This window comes from Neopsephotus bourkii, unplaced genomic scaffold (genome assembly GCF_033783945.1).
Source record: "Neopsephotus bourkii isolate Nb327-2 ecotype Australia unplaced genomic scaffold, CSIRO-AGI_Nbou_v1 NB_1346, whole genome shotgun sequence".
NCBI lineage: Eukaryota > Metazoa > Chordata > Aves > Psittaciformes > Psittacidae > Neopsephotus > Neopsephotus bourkii.
In genome coordinates, this window is record NW_026901826.1 from 2,148,968 (window position 1) to 2,158,271 (window position 9,304).

General features: G+C 40.1%; 1 long non-coding RNA gene across 1 annotated transcript; it reads right to left on the reverse strand.

Annotated features, from left to right (window-relative positions):
- Window positions 1-575: 575 nt before the first annotated feature.
- On the reverse strand, window positions 576-8,657 carry LOC133219322 (uncharacterized). Its single transcript, XR_009727397.1, has 3 exons — window positions 8,369-8,657; window positions 1,908-2,019; window positions 576-1,053 (listed from the first exon to the last, which is right to left on the reverse strand). It is a non-coding gene; the product is annotated as an uncharacterized LOC133219322 (long non-coding RNA).
- Window positions 8,658-9,304: the final 647 nt, after the last annotated feature.

Genomic DNA, 9,304 nt, shown 5'->3' on the forward strand with positions numbered 1-9,304 from the left:
CATTGATTTCTAAACTCCTTCTCAGACAGGAGTCTAGGTACAGCTGGATCCAGACTTGGCTAACAGTTTATGTCTAAAGGGTCATGTGCACAATCAATCCTTTACATTACTTACCTAATATTTCCAAGTCTAGCATGCTACTTATCAGTTATTATGAATCGGTTGTGGAAAGGAATCTCTTGACCTTGAGGAGTAACACTGAGAGGTGTTCCTGCTCAAGGTGCACAGAGCACTTCCATGCAGGAAAGCTCAATGGGCCCTGGACTGTCCACTATGTAAGGAGTGAGAAAATGGACTCATGGTCACATTTGCATATCAGCTAAAGAAGTTAGGGTTTTTTTAAACTTGGCTTGAGTTGAACTTTGACCGGCATTATGATTAGGGGTTGCACATTGCTCATATAGCCCTTAGCTATTGCATTGTTATCTGTCTCCCCTGAATCCACTTTCAGTATGCAACCATCATGACCAGACACATCCATTACCGTGTGGGTATCAGTTGGACAGTTACAAGAGATAAAAGTTAGGTTGAGTCAGGGAGGGAAATACACTGCCACACCCTGCCATGCACAGGGACACCTTCCACTAGACCAGATCGCTTAAAGCCCTGTTCACCCTTGCCTTGAACAGTGGCAGGGATGGGACATCCACAACTTCTCTGGTCAGCCTGTTCATGGATGTGGCAGCTGTGAACACGAACACAGTCATTCACACAGGCTGTGACAAAAGGGAAAGACAGAGTGCAAAAGCAGACACTTGAAATGATGCGTTAGGAAATGAAATGAGACAAGTTGTGAGCAGATGGAATGATTTAAGAGCAATGTGCCATTCCCCTTTTATAGTGCCCTTTTTTTTCTGACTGAATTTCCTAATTTAATGGATGACTTCAGGTTTTGCTCTCTGGCTTCCAGACAGTAATACATCTCACCTCAGAATTTCAAACGATGTCAGAGTCAGCATTTGGCAGCCAAGTGAGCCTACACCACTGTCAGGACAGAGGTTCGTTCTGCCAAACTTCAGTCATACCCCTCTTAGGCAGCTTTCTTAGACCTTCCTTAATGTCCATAAAGAAAAATAAACAGTTTTAGAGAATGGTTCATCTATTATATTTTAAAAGTCTACTCTGGGTTGAAACGAGTTCCTTTCTAAAAATGTCTATTTCTCTTCACTGACCAGTGAAGCAATTTAGAATGACTAGCTCAAATATCCTTGCCTAGACTGCAGCCCATGCCTGCATTCTTTTGATGAGTCCCGCCCAAGATGTCAAAAACTGAGAAGGAAAACATAAAACTGTCGGCTACATGAAAACTTATACACAAAAAATCGCTTTTATTAACTATATAGACATTTATGAAAGATAACTCTTAATATGCATATATCTGTGATGCAAACACCACCCCCACACTCCCTTTACTTGGGGGAGATTAAAGTACCAAGAACCTGACAAAAAACTTCATTGTCACTTAGGCCTTTGGCTATAATAAAATCAAGGAGAAACAGAATAGAAAAAGAACAAAAAAGCAGAACTACTACCCCTGTTATGACTGCTCCTAATTTTATTAAATATTCCTATGTTTTTTTCAATAGGTCATAAGATCATGAAGAAATTCTTAGAGACAATTGGCAACATTAACAAAGATCTGCTTTATATTTGCAGATTTTAAATAATTTCGGGGGGGGGGGAATTCATTATTTATTTTTTTTTTTTCCCACCAAATTAAGCTCTTGGCAACATTGAACTTATCCTTTTGTTATTTTTATTAACGAAAGATTTGCAAGTCAGACTTCTGCTTGACTCCTGGCCGGATCAAGGGTACTATAGAAGTGGGAACTGGAAAAGTCAAATGCCACTCAATATTGTTGGCAATATTGATCTGTAAAGACCAGAGAAACAGCAGTGCCACCTACTGTTTAGACTTTACAGAAACTCCTAAAAGGTGGGTCCAGGCACCTTACATATGGTTTACAGTAGAAAGTTCACTGTGAGAAGGAATTACTTTCTGTAACAAACACGGTGTAGCTGAAAAATAAGTTTAAAAGAAAAATTAAAACCAAACATCTGCGCATGAGTGAGATCACTGTCTTCTACTCTGTCTTATTTTTTTCATGCAAAGTGTTCCAGTCAGGGAAATAAGAATTTTAAACATGTTTTTAAATTAAGGGATAAAGTGGGAACTGATTTAATCTTCAGTTTTTTACAGGATTTTGGAATGTATTGGTTGCATTTGAGCTTCCTACTAACTCACTGACTCTTAACATGCACATACATGAAATGGACTTGCAGACCAAATTAATGCATGATTTGTTCTCATACAGATGATTTGCAGAAAATAATGTTATTTTAAGATTAATTTATAAGGTACATAAAATATTATCATATTTTACCTTTAGGAAATTTGTACTGAAATGTTTAATCAGGTATCAAGGAGCAGCTCTTTTCATAGGTGTAGTGGGGTCCATTGCCGCAAGGACTAAATAACCCTCAGAAAATCTCTGAGTCTGATTTCATTCGTGCATCAGGCTGAGGCATGGCACACAACAGGATGGAGCCCAGCACCACAGATGCCAGGACATGCTCTGAGCCCATACATCAGCCCCAGTGAGGATTTCCCTACTAGCCTCCGAAACCCTTCCCCTGTCAACAGGCATGGGGCAAGTGGGGCTGAGCATGGAAAGTAGCACGAAGGAAAAAGTTACTAGGTCATTTGGGAACTTATGGCCATTTGTGGGGGTGGGGACATTTTCCCAGCTTGTAACAACTAACTATCCCTCTCTTTTATTACCCAGATAATGAATAACCTACAGCACTCTTGGTTCATGTGTTTGTTCCCTTAAGTTGCATTACATATGGGTCAACACATACACAATGGCCTATAACAAAATTTGCTGTTGAGATCATGACTAACCAAAAAGCCTTAGAGAAGCTCCTGGAGACACCAGTCTAAAAGGCTATGAGTTTTAGATTACCCATCCCTCTTGTACGATGACTACAATATTCTAGTAATATTAAGTCTCTATGATACATGCCAATTGTTGAAGCCATGTGACAGTGAGGCTTCTAATTCCAACCACCTTGGGTAACTGAAAGAGGAAAAGCCACTCACAGCATCATAGAATGATTCGGTTTGGAAGGGACCTTCAGGATCATCTAGTTCCAACCCCCTGCCATGGGCCGGGATGCATTCAGAGGGTGAGCCACTTCATTTTAAGATATGGTACGAGCTGATTTAGCTTACTGTAGAATGCCAATGTTTACACTAAACAAATAAATAAACGAAAATTTTTGGCAAAAATTAATAGGGCAGGAAAACCTTTAGCAAGGAATTTCAATGAAGAATTTCAATTCCTATTTCAGAACAATGATTTTTAAAAAAAAAAATACATTTTTTTTAATAAAGTATATTTTTGCCTGAAATTCTTGGTTTTGTGTAGAAAACAGTAACTGTAATACATAAAGGCAAGATCTAAACTCTCAGAGGCTGCTGAGAGATGTAAAGGTGCTGAAAGGCTGACCTAGCAGCATATCTATGTGGCAAAATATGATCAAATGCATAATTTAAATAATGCTACTCTGTTCGATCTAGACAGATAAGGCCTTTGGAAACTCGGGAAGAACTATCTACTCTTTGATATTTAGAAGTAACTTGAACGTGTCATCTTTGGGCTAGATAGCGGCTGCAAGTCAACCCAGGGGAAATCTCACCTCAGTCTTTTTGTTAGCTGCTGTTACTCAGTTTTCATTAAAAGAATGCTCCAGATAAAGCGCAGACAGGTGCAAGGGAATAAAACTGAAGAGTACCTTGCCTGCTCAGCTTGATCAAAGCAAACTTAAAGTGGCCCCAAGTGATAAAATAGGGGCAGAAAGAAACACAGAAATCAAGATAAAGACAAACTTTAATCAAAACAACCATGAAAAATGTGGTATGTGTTCCTCATAAACAGTACTATACCATTTTATTTAAGGAGCCTTAAATTACACAAATGTCAGTAAGTCTTCACAATTATTATGTTTTGTTTAGTTAATTATGTCAATCATAGTCTCACTGCTGCTCAAATCAACTACAGGCTTGTCACCCTGCAAAACACATCATACAAAGCTAGTATGCACTGTTTGATATGACTAAACTCAAATTACTTCAGGCTTGGCCTGAACCTCTTGTAAGGTTCAGCAGATCTAATCAGCTACTAAGAACTCCTATATACTATATGGTATAGTATCTTTTTTGCTCAGAAAGTCCAAGACTGTTAGTCTTCTGCCTTGAATGATTTTCTTGGTTTAAATCAACTAAATAGGAGAAATTCCTCATACTTTGCTGTTGTTCTGATTCCTTCTGAGAGCCGATATTACAGGGCTGCATCTGGAAAGTCCATTGTTCAGTGGACTTGCGGTGCCCTATGTTCCAGCTTTCTAATTTACAGCTTAAGACAGCTGCTTATTTCATCTAATATGACAAATAAAAGACATGTTGAGCATTTTTAAGGACAATTTAAATTAGGCAGCTCAAGGGTTCCCCCCCTTTAGGGAGAATTCTATGGCTTATTCACCAGTTGATGTTTTTGGTTTGACAGGTATCAGATATTTTAGTTTTCTAAAATTTATCGAACAAATGATTCAATGTCTATCCAGCTGATAACAATAGGTTCCTTCTGCTTACATGCTGTTTAAAGACTTGTCTTCAAGTTCTGGGAGACACTGCAATTATTCAGCTTATAAATCAAAAGAACTGTCAGAAACGGGTAAGTAGTAATTAATAATACAACGCCATGGGAATTACTATTGTAACTGAAGTTACTTGCTTTTTGAGCAGACGTTAAATCCACTTTCTTCTTCCATCATTTTTGGGTGTTTTTCTGATATTGATAAATAACAATTTTCCTTTCCTCCGCTTCAAGCTTTCTGGAACTTTTGACTTCAAATATATGCATCTGTCTAGTTTTTCTTCCCAATAATAAAAAAATCTTTCTCTTTTTCACTTTCTCTGGAACTTCTCTGGAAACTTTTTTTTTATTTGCAATGACAAATGAAACTATTAATGCAAGCTGTACTTCTTCTGTGAAATTCAAGCCCACTCTTCACTTGGCTTCGGTAATGTTAGTGTTTACAAACAAAGGTCAAAGATGTACTCCCAGTGTTTTTTGTTTCCCACAGGCTTGAAAAGAAGCAAGACAAGAACTGGAAAGAGCAAGTAATGGAAAAACCCTGAACTTCCTGCTCTGAGAAATTATCTTCCCATACAATGCCCCAAACTGCATTTCACCTTCACATTTATTTGCAGTCAAACTAATTGATTTATTATTTTCTTTCCTGTAGATATAATTCACAAAATGTACAGCTTTAAAAAGTACTTTTCCCTGAGAATTCTCTTTGGAACTACACCTTAGAAAGATCCAGTCATGACTAGATCCACTGGATCTATTTTAACCCTGCCTTTCAACAATGTGAACTTAATTTTGGTTTTATTTATTTTTCCCTTTTTATTACAAATTTCAATATTATTTTTGTATTATTTGGAGAAGATCTTTGCTAGGGGTTGCTAATTCTGATTTTATAAAATTGGCCATTAGTATCACGGCTGTTTTCCAAGCCAGCTGTTGAACTTTACCTTCTGAAAGACTTACGCTACTGTTCTTCTCTCTTATGAGCCTCAACACACTTTCAGCTTTGTTAATACCTCCTTTCTCCCACAGTTCCTTTGAAGCTAGACATTTCCATCCTAGTTACCCACCCCCTTCTACCCTATGAAATCACTAGACTCCTTGCAAAACCAGTCGTTTTTTACCTAGAAGCACCTCTGTTCCTTTGAGCTCTTTCTAAGGGTATGGTTCCTACATTTGCTTTATCTGTGAACTTCTGTCTCCTGTAATAATCACTCTTTGGCTCCCTGTTTGGACACGTTAGTCAAGCACAAAGTGATTCTCCTAGCAGGATATACACAGCTTAGAAGTATAAAAATTATTAATTGGTTATCATACACATATGATCACTACTAGATTAGGCATTAATATGCTCACCATGTTTTGTAAGACTATGCAGGGTTTTTACTAGCCAGGCAGACAAATGTCAGGAGGAGAAGGGGCAATTCCTGTAACTCCCTGGAGCACAGCCACAGTTGTGCCATTTCTGACCCCCTGGTTTTAATTTGTGATTTTATACTTACCCATGTTGATGCCTTTCCTTGTCTTACCGTGTCTGCAGTTTCAGCTTTCTCATCTCACATGAATCTCCTCTTCAGATTTCCTTACAGGTTGTGTTTTCTTTTTGTCCCACTCCCTCCCCGTCCCCCCCCCTTCATTTTTTTTTCCTCACAACTCAGCAATTTTCTTAGACTTTGAGCCACAGTTATGTAGCTGTGTAGTATCAGCAATGGGCCTGGTATCCTTTAGAGCACAGATGCTGCAACAGACTTCAAGACAGAGGGCGTCACACTCCTCTTTTTTAGCACTGAGATGACTGTGACACAGAGGTGAGGAAATGAACTAGTTCCTAGCGGCTACCAGTCAGACCTGTAGGTTTGAGTATACATTGCTCAACAGTAACCTATATGCTCGTGCTTACTCCATAAGAAAAGCTTATCCTTTTCCTTGGGATACACCATCAGACATTTCTTCAGATCTTAATACACTGCATTAAGTCATTACATTTCTCAAACTTTTCGCTCCATGTATCAGTATTTGGATCTAGGCCAGTAGGTTGAATTAACGTTGCAAAAAACTGCATTTAATCCTTTAATGACACCTATCTACAAGAAGAATCATCTATTGTCCCCATGAAAATTTATTATGCAGAGCTCATAGAAGAGACATTCAGTAGGAAACATAATTTTAAAATGAATACATTTCCAAATTACACACATAACATCTTTGTCAGTAATAAAAAAAAGACAAGTTAAGTTTCAGTCCCAATGATTTTCTTTGTATGTCTTCTCATTTTCTATGCAGGACTGTGAAATAAGAATTCAGTCGTACTAGCAGTGACAAGTTATAGTTGACAATACTGACCAACCTAATTGTGTTGACCGAAAAGTAACACAGATAAAGTCGTATTCCAAAACCTCCTTTTGCTGCTGTAGCTTATTCTGTCAAGGGAACTGATTTTATATACATTTCCAAGCAACTATATCAGTGCTCCAAAACAACTATTCTGGCAAACACCACATAAAACCATCAGAATGTTTATATAACTCATGTAAGCTTTTTTCTTTTTGTACATTTTATTGTTAAGAAAATCATAGAAACATAGAATCATAGAATAGTTAGGGTTGGAAAGGACCTCAAGATCATCAAGCTCCAACCCCCCTGCCATGGGCAGGGACACCTCGCTCTAAACCATATTACCCAGGGCCTCATCCAACCTGGCCTTGAACACTGCCAGGGATGAAGCATTCACAACCTCCCTGGACAGCCTATTCCAGTGCCTCACCATCCTAACAGGAAAGAACTTCCTCCTTATATCCAATCTAAACCTCCCCTGTTTAAGTTTCAACCCATTACCCCTTGTCCTATCACTACAGTCCCTAATGAAGAGTCCATCCCCAGCATCCCTATAGGCCCCCTTCAGATACTGGAAGGCTGCTAGGAGGTCTCCACGCAGCCTTCTCTTCTCCAGGCTGAACAGCCCCAACTTTCTCAACCTATCTTCATATGGGAGGTGCTCCAGTCCCCTGATCATTCTGGTGGCCCTCCTCTCGACTTGTTCCAACAGATCCATGTCCTTTTTATGTTGAGGACACCAGAACTGTACACAATATTCCAAGTGAGGTCTCACGAGAGCAGAATAAAGGGGAAGGATCACCTCCTTCGACCTGCTGGTCACACTCCTTTTGATGCAGCCCAGGATATGGTTGGCTTTCTGGGCTGCAGGCGCACACTGCTGGCTCATGTTCATTTTCTCATCGACCAGCACCCCCAAGTCCTTCTCTGCAGGGCTGCTCTGAATCTCTTCTCTGCCCAGCCTGTAGAGAACAATTACTAAGGGAGCAAAGAATGAAAGATATGTCATGCTATAAAAATGTTGAAAATGGATACACTTATCTAAATATGAACATGCAGCAGATATAATTAGCTTTGACACTTGATGGATAAGGGTCTGCTCAAGTCTACCTATGGGAGAGGGCAAGAGAAAGGATTGAGACAGGGAGAGAAGTCTTATTTACACTTTCTTCTAAAAGGGTAAGAGAGATACTAGTGTCAGCAGCTACATTTGAGAGACAATGTCTCTGCTATCCCTGGCAATGTTTTGGCTTTGCCTATACGTGGAACTATCCTTGATTAAAGTTTTCATTCTCACCAATTCATAAATCTTACTCTGTATTACCAATTTTCCAATTCATGAAGAGGTCAGACACATTACAGAAGGAAGAAGAAATTACCTAATGTACTTGAGCCCACATCTGGGAGGATGAGAACAAAAAGGCTCCTCCTGCTACGCTTGTGACCTTTGCACTTGTCATAGCTGTGAAACAAGTATTAATTTAGATGCAAGTGTGGTGCTCATGATGCTACTGCCCACTGCAAATTAGAATTCTTGCCTGTAATTAACGCAGGCTTTTTTGTTCCACGACTCGGGCTCATCTCTCATCTACAAGCACATCCTGTAAATATGGGGAAAGAGCACAGGATGATGAAAAGGCAGTAACTCCACCATGAGATTATTTGGTTGCTGCAAAACAATTCCAGTTTTGCAACTATTGCTTCTTAGAAGTTGGAAAGATGACTGAACTATGCACAACCAAACAGAAGCTGTCAAGGTCCTACCCAAAACAGATGCAGCTCCTTCTATCCTAAACCGATACCAGCCCTTCCCAATAAAAAGTAATAAGGGACTCTAGAAGTGGAGACTTCTATGTGAAGTCTAACATATTTTTTCCCCAGCTAGTTTAACTCCAGTAAGGCCCTTGGGAGACTTGACACATACACTTTTATCTCCCTGGTTTTATTCATTCACTCTTGGCTATAGGATCCCTCTCCACCTGGAATCTACATGCTGAGTTGGCTTTGCTACTCGCCTGCCAGAAGGGTGAGCAGACTCACCTTCTTGATACACAAACGCACACATAAAAAAAGGACACTACGCAAACCAAACCAAAACCCAGGTTCAACGCCGCCTCGAGGTCCCGCCTTCAGTCACAGGAAGCACCTTCGCAGTGCCGGACCGGAAAGCGGCGCTCACACCCGCCACTGCCTCCCGGTTGGCAGCGGCAGCTCACTGGGTGGTGTCGTGAGGCTTGCAAAAAGGCACCCCGCGGGCCTCTCTCCCTGCCTGCCTCCCTGCCTCCCTCCCTCGAGAGGCCGCCGGAGCAGGAGAA